The sequence below is a fragment of the Elephantulus edwardii genome, unplaced genomic scaffold (assembly GCF_000299155.1).
Source record: "Elephantulus edwardii isolate Elephantulus edwardi_28Jun2011 unplaced genomic scaffold, EleEdw1.0 scaffold00117, whole genome shotgun sequence".
Taxonomy (NCBI): Eukaryota; Metazoa; Chordata; class Mammalia; order Macroscelidea; family Macroscelididae; genus Elephantulus; species Elephantulus edwardii.
In genome coordinates this window covers 3,402,044-3,417,842 of record NW_006399867.1, presented here as the reverse complement: position 1 = coordinate 3,417,842, position 15,799 = coordinate 3,402,044, and the positions used below count along the sequence as shown (strand labels likewise).

The window sequence follows — 15,799 nt, the reverse complement described above, 5'->3', positions numbered from 1 at the left end:
CCGAGTATACTCCACTCTGCAACCCTCATTCCGAACTCTTATGATAATCATAATGCCCTAAAATATATCACTTTTAAACTGTTTTCTCCCTCATCTGCTTCAATGCAGTATACATAATTTATCCAGTTTTTCTCAGTCTTACCCCAACTCTTATGTCACTCTCATTCTACAACAGTATTCTATTTTATTTTTATATATCTCATAGACTGAAACGGTATGCTACTCAGCTTATTAATTTGGCAAAACTTAGATTCTTACCTCCTTTCCACTGGTGAGCATGGAAGAGGATGAGAGTGTGTACAAAGTCCTCTTTTCATTGTGTAAAGCAGACAAGGGCAGGGAGGGCTGAAGGAGGTGTGCACATGTTTGGCTGGGAATTGTGAGTGCTGTTTTCTGTTTGTTGTTGGCTGGGACCAAAAAAAGAAAATGGAGAGGAAAAAACACCAAACAAACAGAGAAAAAACATCAGGGAGAGACCATGCCTTTGAGTTGTGGTGTTGAACAAGGGTACTGAATCTCCCATGGAGAACAAAGAGGCATGTTTTGGCAACAGTGCAGCCAGAGTGCTCCTTGGAGGCAAGGACTGAGAAACTTTGTTCACATACTTTGAACATGTTACTAGGAAAGACTATTTCTTGGAGAATGACATCACACTTGGAAAGGTGAAGGGTCAGCAAAAGAGAGGAATACCCTTGATGAGATGGATTGATGCCAGGGCTGCAGTAATGGGCTCAAGTGTATCACAGATGGTGAGGAAAGGGTTATCACAGGCTGGGAAAGGGTTCAGATCTGTTGTTCAGAGGCTCGTTATGAATCATATGTGGCTCAATGGCACCTACCAACAACAACAACAACAAATCAAAGAAAAAAGAAACAACCATAGAAAAAAAAAGGGACAATAGTGGGAAGGTAAAATCCAAAAGAGAAAAAGAAAGAGGAAGAGAAAAAAAATTAAGAGATGATAAAAGGGGGAAAAAAAAAAGAGAAAGGAGAAAACTGGTCAGGAGTTGGGCAGGGAAGCATGGCATCCAATTGGTGCTTCCACTACTGCTGAGGAGGGTGTAGCCAAGGTTCCCAGTCTGAGGAGTGTTTCTACTGGACCAGAGGAAGGCTGATGGGAAGGTAACTAGTTTTGGAAGAGTCTCTCGAGAGCTTTGCTGGTCTAGTAGTAAGGAGTTGCACTGCCAACCCCAAAGCACATGGTTCAAATCTGCCATCTCCATGGGAGAAAGATGTGCCATAGCTTCCTGTGTCTCCAAAAACTCACCTGAGGGTCAGCTATGAGGAAATATTTCAGTTTGCTTAAGGGATGGCATATTTTGCTGACCCTAGGAGGTGAAGTTATCATTTTCTGATTCAGGCCATAGTATTTCCAATGGCTTGCTATGCATCTGAGAGCCGGACAATGAATAAAGGATGACAGAAAAAGAATCGCTGTCTTTGAACTGTTGGAGAAGAGCACTGAACTTCCCATGGATGGCCAGGAGAACAAACAGATATGTCTTGGACAAGGTGCAGCAGGAATGCTCTTTGGAGGCAAAAATGATGAGGCTTTGCCTGACATATTCTGGGCATGTTGCTAGGAGGGGCTTCTTGAAGAAGAACATGATGCTGAGGAGAATGGAGGGCTGATGAAGAAGAAGAAGACCCTCAACCAGGTGGATGGACATGGTGACTGTTGCAATGGGCTCTTGTGTGTCAGCAAGTGTGAGGATGGTTCAGAATTGAATAGGGTTCAGATCTTTTGTTCATAGGGTCACTGAGTCGTACTCAACTTGATTGCACCTAAAAACAACAAGAAGGAGGTAGAGAGCATGTGCACCTCTAAATACAAGAGGAAATGTGTGCATCCAGTTCCAGATCCCCTAGGACATTGTATCAGGAACACTTTCTGCAGAATCAAAAGTGTCCAGGCAGAGCTCTCATTGCGGGATGAAATTTAGGCTGGTTCAGGAAATGCCTGGGGGTAAGCTTTTTTGGCCCAAGACAGTGTCTCTGCACATCTGAGAGTCGGCTGCAGGCAGGGCATGTGGCTAGAGATGACACACTCCACTGGTCCTAAGAAATGTAGAGCATGCACGCCTACAAACGTGAGCATGGTGTGTACCTGGTGTCAGATCCACAAAGGTATGCATCTAGACTTGGCCAGTCAGGGACAGCATAGGGATGAGAGTCACTGTTCACCAACCAGGTGGGTGGGGGGTGCTTGCTAGTCACTTTTCTGGTCTCTGGGAGGATATAGGGAATTAATGAATTGAGAGCCAACAATTTTGTTTTAAAAAAATATTAAAGAGGCCAGCGCATAATTTCAACCCATACTTCAGTTGGACAATGTAAAAGGAATGTGAGGATGGCTGAGTCTGATTTCTACCCATCAATAATATCCATAATGTCATGAAAATAGCTACATAGGGCGGGGAGAAAAGTGCAACAATGACTGAATGGAAATCCACAATCTCTGTAAATGTCCATTGAAATGAATAATTGTTGTTGTTTTTGTTATGTGCCGTCGAGTTGCCTGCGACTCATAGCGACCCTATGTACAACAGCCCTAAACTCCGCTCTGTCCTGTGCCAATCGCACTGTCTCTGACACTCCCATCCCAATTATCCCAGTCACTGAATCAATCCACCTCATAGAGGGCCTTCCTCTCCTGCGCCGTCCCTCCACCCTCCCAAGCATGATGTCCCTCTCCAAGGACCAGTCTCTCCTCACAACATGTCCAAAGTATGTTAGATGGAGCCTCAGAATCCTTGCCTCCAAGGAGCCACGCGGTTTAACCCTTTCCAGGACAAATCTGTTTGTTTTCCTAGCAGCCCATGGTATTCTCAATACTCTTCTCCAGCACCACAGCTCAAAGGCATCAATTCTCCTTCTATCCTCCTTAGTCATTGTCCAACTCTCTGATGCATAACAAGTGATTACGAAGACCATAGCCTGTATCAGACGCACCTTAGTCTCCAGAGAGACACCATTGCTCTTCAGTACTTTGGAGAGGTCCCTAACAGCAGGCTTTCCCATGGCAATAATAATAAAAAAATAGCTACATGGCCAGATGTGACACCCCACATGCTTCTGCACTTATTTCTACCAAACATTGGGTCCAATGTTTGTTGCAAATTGACTCACAGATTTTACTCACAGTTGTGAGATTTATTAGGGAAATAGTTTGGGGGATGGGGGTGAAGTAAAAAATATCAAATAATGCAAGTCCCGGTTCAGTCCAGATTCCCAAGCCAGATTAACAGCAAAATTCATTCCTCAGTTAGTGGAGACAGCTTCTCTGTCAATAAGTGAAAGTCTGGGTTTAGTTAGCAGCACACATAAACCGCAGAGCAGTTATAAGTCAGCTTTTTATTCAATCATCTAGCAAGCAAAACCTTTAACTGTGGCTCCATCTCCAAGGTTCCTCTGATTACATCTTGCCACAGTTACTTCACAGCAGTGCCACATCCTCCTCACCCTCTCTCCGTCACCGTTTCTCACAGTGTCTCCACAGTCCTCCTATCAGTGTGGAAAGTGCTCTGTCTTATACTGGTCCTACAGCTGTTAATGATTTGCAAGACCATATGTACACAATTAAGGTAGCTGGAGACCATGAAATCCAACAGAGGCTAATGCAATGACTAGAAAAGCTACTTTTTCAAGGGTTCTGACATCATAAGGAGAGTTTCAGTACATGACTACATCTATCCATAAAGGAAGCTGGGAATTGAGATTTTAGTAGTGTGGTGGCACACGCTGCTAAATTCTTCTTGTTAACTGCACTCAAACATGTTTTTGACTCAGGATTTTCACTGGTAGGGGTTTTAGAAGCAGAGCGTGAGGTCTTTCTTTCATAGTTTAGAAGCTCTCCTGGAACCTCTTTAACATCATAGCAACATGTAAACCTACACTGAGAGATGAGTGGTAGCTATGTTTTAAATGCTTTGACTGGGAATTGAACTCAGTTCTCCTGTGTGGAAGGTGAGAATGATATTTTACCTCTGAACCACTATCTTCTCTACATGTCAGAGAACAATTAGTCCTCTCTACCACGTAGGTTCAGAGCCCATGAGAAAAATTATACAGGAAGAGGTAATAATTCTACGTCTGTCATCAGTCATGTACATTTCGAGCATCCTTAACTGGGATTCAACAACACAATAACTCAAATTCATTGCCATCCCGTCAGAGTAGACTCACAGCTTATCCTCCCTTAGGTTTCTGAGACTATAAATATCATGGGGAGGAGATTGTCTATATTTCTCTCTTAAAGCTTTTCAGTGGATTTGAACCACTAGAAAACATACTTTTGAGTTAATAGAACAACTTCCTATGGACTATGCCATTAGGGCTCCCTGAACTGGGACTAGGGAAAGGAGAAAATAGTGGAGAAGAGGAAGTAGTGTCTTTTTTTTTTTTAAATCCTTCAAATAGACCGCTTTTTTTGTCTTGAAGAATCTAGTATTAACAATATCCAGATATCTAACTTGGAAGTCATTCAGTCATTCAACAGGTAAGGAAAAATTAAACAAGCACTTCTGTGTGCCAGGCATTACCTAGGTGCTGTGTGTAGAGAAATCCTCATGGAGTCCCAAGAGAGTGGAAGATTTAGCTGTTAGAGAATGAATCCCACAGTTAGACAAATAACAACAAATGATGATAAGTCTTGTGAAGGAAAAAAAGTAGAGGGTTTTGTGAAGAGCGTGAAAAGTGAATCTAACATTATATTAGGGAGTGAAGGAAGATTTGGAAGGAGTGATATTTAAGCTGAGACCAAAAAAGAGGTGAAAGATGTGTTGGAGTCGAAGAGAGAGGACAGAGGAATGAGAGTATATAAAGCTCTTGTGTAGTGAACTTGTTATACCTAAGGGTGGAGGGTTGGCGAAGGAGAAGAAGACCCTCAACCAGGTGGACTGACATGGTGACTGCTGCAAAGGGCTCTTGTGTGTCAGGAAGTGTGAGGATGGTGCGGGACAGGACTGAGTTCAGCTCTTTTGTTCATAGGGTTGCTATGAGTCATATTTGACTTGACGACACCTGACCGTAACAACAATAACTAATGTGAAAGGAGACCAGTGTTGGAGCAGAATGAGTGAAGGAGAGAACTGTGAGGCGTTGGTGGAAGACATAAACAGGGTAAGTTCTCATAGAGCCTCATAGACAAAGTGTATGCATTGGTGATGGTTGCATGTCAAACTTCCCCACGATGTGGCTTAAAATGACAATCACTTAGGACAGTGAACATGATTCCGCAGGTCAGCAATTTAGGCTGGACTCAAATCTCCTGTTCCAGGCAGAGCTTTCTGGTGCATCTGCAGTCAGCGGCAGCCAGCTGGTTCTTTTGCTTGTGGAGGCAGGTTGGCTGCTGGTGAGGGCACCTTGACTGTCTTCCAAGTGGTCTCACAATCTCCGCTGGGCCAGTTCACGCAGGATCGTTCAACAGTGCCAGGGCTCTCGAGACTTAGTTTGGCACACTACCATGCAAGCCACTTTCTTTTTTTTCTTTATTAACAGTATTTATTTATCTTTCCTCAGTCAAACCCTGAGCCAATCCCTTTCCCCAGGCTGCCTGGGGAGTTACAGGAAAAGGAACACATAGGGTAGATGAGACTTGGGGAGAGAAAACCAACAAACTATGGGAGGTGGAGGTGGCTCCTTCACATGGCGAAGAGGGTCAGAAAGGCCACCATCAGGCAAAAGAGCGCCATGGCCTCTGAGAGGGCAAAGCCCAGAACGGCGTAGGAGAAGAGCTGCTGCTTCAGAGAAGCATTCCTGGCATAACCAATAATGAGGCTTCCACACAGTCCCCATCCCAGCTCCAGAGCCGGCCGCTCCAACGGGGCAGCCCCCGCCCCAATAAACTTGGCTGCTGTGTCAATACCCTTGAGATAGTGCTTGTTTGGGAGCTGTGACTAGGGATAAATGAAATCAAGAAATGTGGGGCTGTCAAGCAGCTGAAGTTCTCATCTGTCAGTGTCTCTGGTTGTTTCAGCACCACTGCAGACAATGGACAGCGACAATGAATGGCTCAGCAGCTGAGAGGCCTCCTGACCAGGGAAGGGGCGGACACAAACCTGGTGCAGGTATACGTTTTCAGGGGCTGAGGGGCTGTGGCAGGAAATCTGCTCCTAGTGCAGAGAAGACAGAGAGTAAGCCACTTTCTGCCAACTGAAGCAACTCACAGAGTTAGCCTAGATGCGAAGGCTGAGGAACGATATAGTAAACATTTTTTTAACATATAGCAAAAACTAGAAAGATGTTGGTGGCCTGATTCGAGGTGACTTGCGGGTACAGAATAGAATTACACTCCATAGATTTTTCTCAAGGCTTTGACTTTTGAAAGCATGTCACTGGGCCTTTCTTTCCAAGCTCCACAGGGATTGGCTCAAACTGCCCACCTTTTGGTTTATACTGGATTGCTCAAACATCTGTACCACACAGGGATTCTCACATATATGCACACTATATTCTCACAAATATAGTGTATAACACATTTTAGGTTGAGCCCCCAATCAGGGAGAGGAGGCTGGAATTGATTGTTTAGACTCCAAAACTTGGTGGGAGAAGCTGCAAAGCCACATAACGGAAAGGAGTGAATGAATGTATTTTTTTTTCAACCAAATTAGGAATTTGATGTTGCTGTTATGAGCCATTGACCCTGTCTGGGTACAATAGTTCTGAACCCTGTCCTATCCTGAGCCAGTCTCGCTGACTTCATCACACTTATTCCCTTTATTCCAGTTACTGTGTCAAATCCATCTCCTCTTGGGTCTTCCTCTCTTGTGCTGTTCCTCCACCCTTCCAAGCATGATGTCCTTCTCCAAGGATAAGTCCTTCCTGGCCACATGCTCAGAGTATGTGAGATGGAACTTCAAAATCCTTGCCTCCAAGGAGAAACTTCGTTTCACGCTCTCCAATATTATTTTTCTCTTGGAAGTCCACTGTATGTTCAATACTCTTCTCCAGCACCACAGCTCAAAGGCATCAATTCTTCTTCTATCATCCTTAGCCGTAGTCCAACTCTCTGATGGATAACAAGAAATTGTGAAGACCATGGCACATGGCATGTATCAGGTGCACTTTCGTCTCTAGACTGACATCATTGCTCTTAAGTACGTTGGAGAGGTTCCTGACAGCAGACTTCCCTAGTGCAACTGGAACGCATTGGAAGGCCTAGGATATTTTTAAGCAGGAAGTGGCTTGAATAGGAGACATGGCCGTGGTGGCTTGCATTGTCATCTAAACTTTCAAGATTTTGTTTTATGTCCTGTGTGGATTGGATTCCCAAAAACATGCTTCAGAATTCTGACATATGGATCGTTTAATCCTATTTGAAATAGGTTTCTTCTTTACGCTGATGAGACCATATCAGACTAGGGTGTGTCCTTTAGAGATAGAAAAAGAGTCAATTAGATACAGACATGTGTACAAACCAGAAAGACAGTTACCATGTGGGGGTTGTCTGCACATCAAGGAACCAAGGAGCCCCCAGGAAGGAATCAACATAGCTAAGGCTGGCTTGGATTCACTTGTAGATTTCTGTTACAGCATCCCAAAGAAGCACCCCACCCATCTTGAGTAGGAGCTTCTTTCCTAGGACTGGACATTAAGATCATCTACCAAATCAATCCCGAGCAGCGCTGGAACAAGAATCAGCGACTTCCTGTTTTCAGCACCTCTAGTGAGGCGTCAGCTTAGCTTGTTTGCAGTTGTAAAGCTAATAATCTCACCACAAGCTGAACTGAGGCTCAGACTTGTCTAAATTATAATTTGTTTGGGCCTTATGGGGCTCTAGAAAGCTTGCTTCAACTTCTCTCTCTCCCTGACCCCCCCCCCCCCCCCCAAACCACACATACTCCCTTACAACATAATTTGCCTGAACCAGCATTTCTCTTCTGAGATCCTTTTATGGGAGTATTTTTTGCTGTATATCACTCTTGTTAAGCTGTTGTTTCACAACGAAGCTACCCTTCTGGATTCTGCTTTATGACGCTGCACTGGGGCCCTTTGAATCGTGTTTCTTTCTGCTAGCTGTTTGGTTCCGCCAATAGGAAGCCTGGAGGCAAGAGGAGGAGGGAAGCACCTTTCTTACTTGCTTGCTCTTCTGGTATCTTTCCAGCAGAGAATCCTGGCCAAGGGCAATTAATTAAAAAAGCAGGTCTTTCCATTTCTAGTTTTATCTCCTACATTTCCAGAACTAGCTTCATTGAGAACTTCAGAGAGACCAGCACCATCAGGGAATCATCCCCTCCTCAGAAATCTGAGGTTAAACCAAGCTTATAGGTTCTAGGTGCTTTTAGTTTTCTTCTAGTCCATGATATATGTGCCAGAGGAATATGTGTGTGTTTATATAGATATGTGGTGTTATGCGCCATTGTGTCACTTGCGGCTCAAAGCAACCCTACATACAATACCTCTGAACCCTGCTCTTTCCTGAGCCATTCTCACTGTCTCTGACACACCTACTGCCATTACCTCAGTTACTGTGTCAATCCATCTTTTTTTAAAATACTTGTTTACTTAGAAATTTTTTATGCATTGTTTTTCACACCAGATCTTTCCCCTTTCCTTTCTCCCCTCCTTTCACCCCTCAAATTGTGTGACCCTGTGATTAAGCACTGTCCTTCCCTTCCTTGGATCCTCATACTTGTTCTACAATAATGGTCTTAAATAGCATTTGTCTTTATGAGACTGAGTTAGTTCACTTATCTTATCTGGGGTCTTCCTCTCCTGTAATGTCCCTCCACCTTTCCAAGCATAATGTCCCTCTCCAAGGACTGGTCTCTCCTGGTCTCCTTCCCAAAGTGTGTGAGACAGAGTTTCAAAATCCTTGACTCCAAGGAACAGTCAGGTTTCATCCTCTTTAGGACAAATCTGTTCTCTTGACAGACCATGGTATGTCCAATGCTCGTCTTCAGCACCACAACTCAAAGACACTGATGATTCTTCTCTTGTCCTTAGTCATTGTCCAGCTCTCTGATACATAGTAAGTGATTGAGAAAACCATGGCTTGTATCAGGCACACCTTAGTCTCTAGACTGACATCATTACTCTTCAGTACTTTAGAGAGTTCCCTGACAGCAGACATTCCCATTATAAATCATCTTTTTATTTCCTGGATACTGGTACCAAGAGTGTTGATTGTAGAGCCAAGCAAGCTGAAGCTGTTAACAATCTCAATTTTTTTTCTCCACCTATCATAATGTTGCCAATCAGCCCAGTGATGAGAATCATTGTTCGATCTATCTATCTATCTATCTATCTATCTATCTATCTATCTATCTATCTATCTATCATCTATGTAACGATTTCTTATTGTTTATGTATGTTGTTTATATTAAGCTGCTCTGAAAGAATTGGCAAAAATAAGGCCCCAGGAATTGACTGCAAATCAATTGACATATTTCAAGAAATAGATGCTGCCCTGGATGTGCTTACCAAGTTGTGCTAAGAAATCTGGAGGACAACCTCCTGGCCAACTGAGTAGAAAAGATCTATACTTGTTTCCTTTCCAAAAAAAGATGACCTGACAGAGTGTGGAAATTATTGAACAGTATCATTAATCCAACATGCAAGCAAGATTCTTTTGGCAATTATCCAAAAATGACTGGAACAGCACATCAACAGAGAACTACCAGAAGTGCAGGCTGGGTTTAGAAGAGGCTGTGCTACTTTTTGGTCCTAAAAGCCTTCTGAGGTCCCAACTCTTTTCATTATTTCTTAGTTGTCAGAATTGACGGAAAACCTCATAAGCAGTTCCTTACTTCACCTCTGCCTTGCATGCGGACTTCCAAGCTGTAAAACAACCCGGTGGTAGATGGAATTTGCTCCAGGATTTAAGAACAATAAATGACATAGTTGAGCCTCTACATCTTGTGTTTCCTAACCTTTATACTAGAATAGACAAAGTCTTAGTCAATAGGCCTTTTATTTTAAGAACTACCTTCCCTCTGTAACTTGATTTGTGCCACTGTTAGAACCTCTACTTGGAATATTGTTGCTTTTCAGCAGGAAGTAGCTAAGAGAATACGCCATCCCCTTTTCCTTATGAATCAGGGTGAAGTCTCTCTCAGGGAGGAGAGATAGGGAATAGCAAAGGACACACTGACAAAGGAGATTAATCAGAACTGGCTTTGACAAGTACTGTGGCAATGGGACAATTAAAACAGACTTTCAAGGGGGGGAAAAAGAGGAACAAACTGGGGGGGGAGGGTAGAGAAAATAGTGCAACAATGAATGAATGGAAACCAAAAATCTCTGTAAATGTTCATTAAAATTAATAAAATTTAATCAAAAAAGTAAAAAAAAAGGCTCGTACTAGGGATGTTATAGCTAATGTTAGATGAATCTTGGCTGATAGCAGTGAATACCAGAGGACTGTCTGTATTTCATTGACTATGCAAAGGCATTTGACTATGTGGATCACAACAAACTGTGGCTGCCTCTGAGAAGAATGGGAATCCCAGAACACTTGATTGTGCTTATGTAAAACCTGTACTTGGACCATGAGGCAATCATCAGAATCGAGTAGGGAAACACTGCATGGTTCGAAATCAGGAAGGGTGTATGCCAGGGATATTCTATCTTCATACTTTTTAAATCTGTTTGCAGAACAGATTATCTGGGAGGCTGGGCTCTATGAGGAAGAGTGTGGCATCAGGATTGGTGGAAGATTCATAAACAATCTGCGTTATGCAGATGACATGATCCTGCTTGTTGAAACTGAGGAGGACCTGAAGCACTTGCTGCAAAAGGTCAAGGACTGCAGCCTGTGTGGATTGAAGCTCAACATCAAGAAAGCAAAGAATCTCACCATTGGGCCAATTTGCAGCATCATGATAGATGGTGAGGAGACTGAGATTGTTAACAGCTTTAGTTTGTTTGGCCCCACAAGCAACACTCTTGGTACCAGCAGCCAGGAAATCAAAAGATGAATTGCATTGAGAAAGTCTCCTGTCAGAGCCCTCTCCAGAGTACTGAAGAGCAATCATATTAGTCTGAAGACTAATGTGTACCTGATCCAGGCCATGGTCTTCACAATTACTCGCTATGTGTCAGAAAGCTGGACAATGACTAGAGATGATAGAAAGATAATTAATGTCTTTGAGCACTGGTCCTGGAGAAGAGTATTGAATATACCATGGACTGCTAAGAGAATTAACAGGTTCATCCTAGAGAGGGTAAAACTAGGTTGCTCCTTGGAGACAAGTATTTTGAGGCTTCATCTGCCATTCATTGGGCATGTTGCAAGGAGGGACCACTCCTTGGAGAGGGACATCGTGCTTGGAAGGCTGGATGGGCATGCAAGAGAGGAAGCCCCTCGATGAGATGGAATGATTCAGTGATTCGAGTAATGAGGGTAAGTATGTCAGAGATATAAGGTTGGCAAAGGCCAGAGCAGAGTTCAAGGTTGCTGTACATAGGGTTGCTATGAGTCACAAGCGACTCGATGACACATAATAACAAACAACATAGATTATTTATATATGTTATAGATATATGATGTTTATGTAGGTTGTATATGTATGTTGGTTATATATATGCTGTATATAATGTTACATATTTTTTTTGGTTGTTGTTGATTGCCATTGAGTCAAGCATGACTCATAGTGACCCGATCAATGAAAAACCTGAAGCCTTTCTGTAACTATCATTTCTCAAAGTTCATAGAGTTTCCAGAGGAATGTTGTTTAGGAAGTGGATGCCTCTCTCTCTCTTCTCTCTTTTCTCTCTCTCTCTGTCTCTCTCATTGTTATTGTTGTGTACTGTACTGTTGGAACCTACCCATAGCTGACCCTCTGGCAGGTTTTCAGAGGCAGTTAATTGCACAGGAGAAGATTGCCCACCCTTCTCCTATGGAGTAGCGAGTGGCCTCGAACTGCATGCCTTTGGGGGCCATGTCTAATTTCATAGGAACTGGTTGTGTGCTGTCAATGATGATGATGATGATGATGATGATGATGTTGGGCCAGTTCTTCTTTGTAGAGTTAGTCGAGATTGGATATGGAAATCCTTATGTGGCCTTTTCTTTTAACACTAAGCATTTCTCCAATATTAATGTCACATTCTTCTTCATATAGTCCAGCTTCTCAGATTATTTGATCAAGATAAAGGCTGAATAGATATGGTGAAAGGATATAATTCTGACATACACTTTCCGGATTTTAAATTATGCAGTGAGCCCTTGTTCTGTCTGAACAACTATTTCTTGGTTTTTGTAAAGTTTCCACAAGAGCACAATTAATGGTCCTGGAATTCTTATTCTTCAAATGTCATCCATAACTTATTTTGATCTCATCAGTCAAATATCTTTACATAGGCAATAAAACACAGAGAAACCTTTTTCTAGTACTCTCTGCTTTTAGCCAAGATGCGTCTAATGTGAGCAGTGATATCCTACATTCCACACTTTTTCTGACTGGAGTTTGAATTTTTAGCAGTTCCTTGTTGATTTAAATTAAATGAATAATGCTCCAGTCATTATACAATGATCTTCAGTCAGATTTACTTGTGTACATATGATATTAACGATATTGTTTCATGTGTTGAATAATTTTTTAAATGAGTACAAATATGGATTTCTTCCAGTTCGTTGGTCAGATAACAGTCTTCTAAGTTTCTGGACATAGATGAGTGAGCACATCCAGGGCCGCATCCATTTGTTAAAATATTTTAATTGGAATCCTGTCAATTCCTGGAGACTTATTTTTCCCCAGTACCTTTAGTGCAGCTTGGACTTCATTCTTCAGTACCTTTGATTCTTGATCATATGCTACTTCCTGATATGGTTGTGTTCTGTCATTGGATGTGACTTATAGTTGGCCTTTTCAGCAGGTTTTCGAGGGCATTTAATCACACAGAGGAGACTGCTCATCTTTCTTTGGTGGATTCAAACTGCACGCCTTTAGGACTGCAGTGAAGCTTCTTACTACTGGGCCACCAGAGACACCCCCCACCCCCTTCCTGAAATGGCTGAGTATCAACCAATATTCTTTGGTGGAATGACTCAGAGTGTGTGTGTGTGTGTGTGTGTGTGTGTGTGTGTGTGTGTGTGTGTGTTCTTGCACCGTTCAATATTTTGCCTATAGAATCCTTCAGCAATGCTTGAATTTTTTCTTAAATTTTTTCAGGTTGAGAAACACACAGAATGCTCATCCTGTTTTGTTTTATAACTCCAAAGTTTTGTTGTACTTTTCATTGTGAATTTTGCTTTGTCTTCTCACACTACCCTTTGAAATTTGTTCAACTCTCTTACGTCATTATTTCTTCCATTTACTTTAACAGTCTTTATATTCTAGAAGTTTCAGAGTCTTCTAGTATTCATTTTGGGCTTATATTCTTCCATTTATTCTCCCTAGTACCCTTTGATTTCTTCATCTATGATGTCCCAGATGCCCTTTCACAACTGGTCTTTGGTTACTAGAGTCCAGTGATCCAAATATATTCTTGAGATGTTATTGTTGATTGCCATCGAGTTGAGCACAAGTCATAGTGATCCTACGAACACAAGGCCTGAAGCCTCTCTATATGTATCGTCGTTTCTCAAAGTTCATAGAGTTTCCAGAGACATATTGTTTAGAAGTGGATGCCACTCCTGCTTCCAAACCTGTCTTAAACTGGGAGTTCCACCAAAACACTGTCTACCATGGATAACTGTTAAGGCGTTTGACACTCCAACGACACAAGTTTAAGCATCACAGCAACCCTAGGTTACCTCAGTACAGCATATTGACAGAAGAGTGCTGTACCACTTAGAAGAATGTTACTCCTAAATATAATAACTTTTAAATACAAAGGCCCTCCCCAAGGTCTTGTCTCTAGACAAGAAGCTTAAGTAAAAAAAAAACAACAACCAATATAGTATATTCTCGTTGTTATGTGCTGTTGTGTTGCCTGCAATGTATAGCAACTCTAGCTTCTGAACCCTTCCTTGTCCTAAGCCAGTCTCACTAATTCTGACACACCAACTCCCATTGCCCCACATACTATATTAATCCATCTCATCAGGGGTCTTCCTCTTCTGCACTCTCCCTCCATCCTTTCAAGCATAATGTCCTTCTCCAAGAACTGGTCTCTCCTTGCCACATGCCCAAAATACGTGAGAAGGCGCTTCAAAACCCTAGCCTCCAAGGAGAGACCTGGTTTCACCCTCTCCAAGACAGACCTATTTGTTTTCTTTACAGTTTATGTATATTCAAGAGTCTTCTTCAGCATCACAGCTCAAAGACATCTATTCTTCTTCTGTCATCCTTAGTTATTGTCCAGCTTTCTGAAGCATAACAAGTAATTGAGAAGACTATGGCCTGGATTAGGTGCACCTTAGTCTCTAGACTGACATTGTTGCTTTTCAGCATTCTGGATAAGTCTATGACAGCAGATTTTCCCAATGTAACTTGTCTTTTGATTTCCTGATTGCTGGTGTTAAGAGTGTTGATTGTGGAGCTGAGCAAACTGTAATTGCTAACAATCTCAATCTCTTCTCCATCTGATATGGTACTGCCAATTGGCCCTGTGTTGAGAATCTTTCTGTTCTTGATGTTGAGCTCCAATCCATATTAAAGACTACAGTCCTTGACTCTGTGCATCAAGTGTCTCAGGTCCTCTTCAGTTTCAGCAGGCAAAGTTGTGCCATCTGCATATTGTAAGTTGTTGATGAGTCTTCCTCCAAACTTGATGCCAAACTCCTCCACATAAAGCCCTGCTTCCCAAATGATCTGTTCTGCATAAAGATTGAAAAGGTATGGAGATAAGACACACTCCTTTCCTGATTTTGAACCATACAGTGCTCTGTTCTGAGTACTGCTTCTTGGTCCAAGTATAGGTTTTGCATAAGCACAATCAAGTATTCTGGGATTCCCATTTTCCTCAATGTTAGCCACAATTTGTTGTGATTCACACAGTCAAACGCCTTTGCACAGTCAATGAAACACAGATAGACATTCTTCTGGTACTCTGCTTTCTGCCAGCATTCATCAGACATTGGCAATAATGTCTATTTCTGGTAGTTCTCTGTCAACATACTGTTCCAGTTATTTCTGGATAATCTTCAGCAGGATTTTGCTAGTGTATGATATTAGTGATATTGTTCCATAATTTCTACACTTTGTTGGATCATCTCTTTTTGGAATGGGAATAAATACGGATCTCTCCAAGTCAGTTGTCCAAGTAGTTATCCTCCAGATTTCTTGATACAACTTGGTGAACACATCCAGCACAGCAACTGTTTGCTGAAATATGCCAGTTGGTATTCCATTAAGTTTTGGGGCTTTATTTTTTGCCAAGTCCTTCAGAGCAGCCTGAACTTCTTCCTTCATTACCACTGCCTCTTGAACATATGTTGTTTCTGGAAATTCTTCTGTGTCAGCCAATTCTTTTTGGTACAATGACTCTGTATGCTCCTTTCATCTTCTTTTAATACTTCCTGAATCGTATCATATTCTGCCAATAGCATCCTTAAGCCTTGCAACTCATGGCTTGAATTTGTTCTTTAGTTCCTTCAGCTTAAGAAATGCTGAGCGAGTTTGGCCCTTTTGATTTTACAACTCCAGATCCTTGTACATACCATTATAATATTTTGCTTTGTCTTCCTGAGCTGCCCTTTGAAATCTTCCATTCAGCTCCTTAACTTTTTTATTTATTCCCTTTGTTTTGGCTTCTTGGTGTTCTAGTGCAATATTCAAAGTCTTTTCTGACATCCATTTTGGTCTTTTTCTTTTTCTTCTTTGTTATGACTTTTTGCATTCTTCATGAACAATATTCTTGATATATTGAAATCTTTCCACAGATTATCATTAGTGTTCAAGGTCTCAAACCT

General features: G+C 42.0%; 1 pseudogene; it reads left to right on the top strand.

The window, feature by feature from the left end:
- The first annotated feature begins 2,074 nt into the window (after positions 1 to 2,074).
- LOC102855115 overlaps positions 2,075 to 15,799 on the top strand; it is a 109,508-nt pseudogene continuing 95,783 nt past the window's right edge.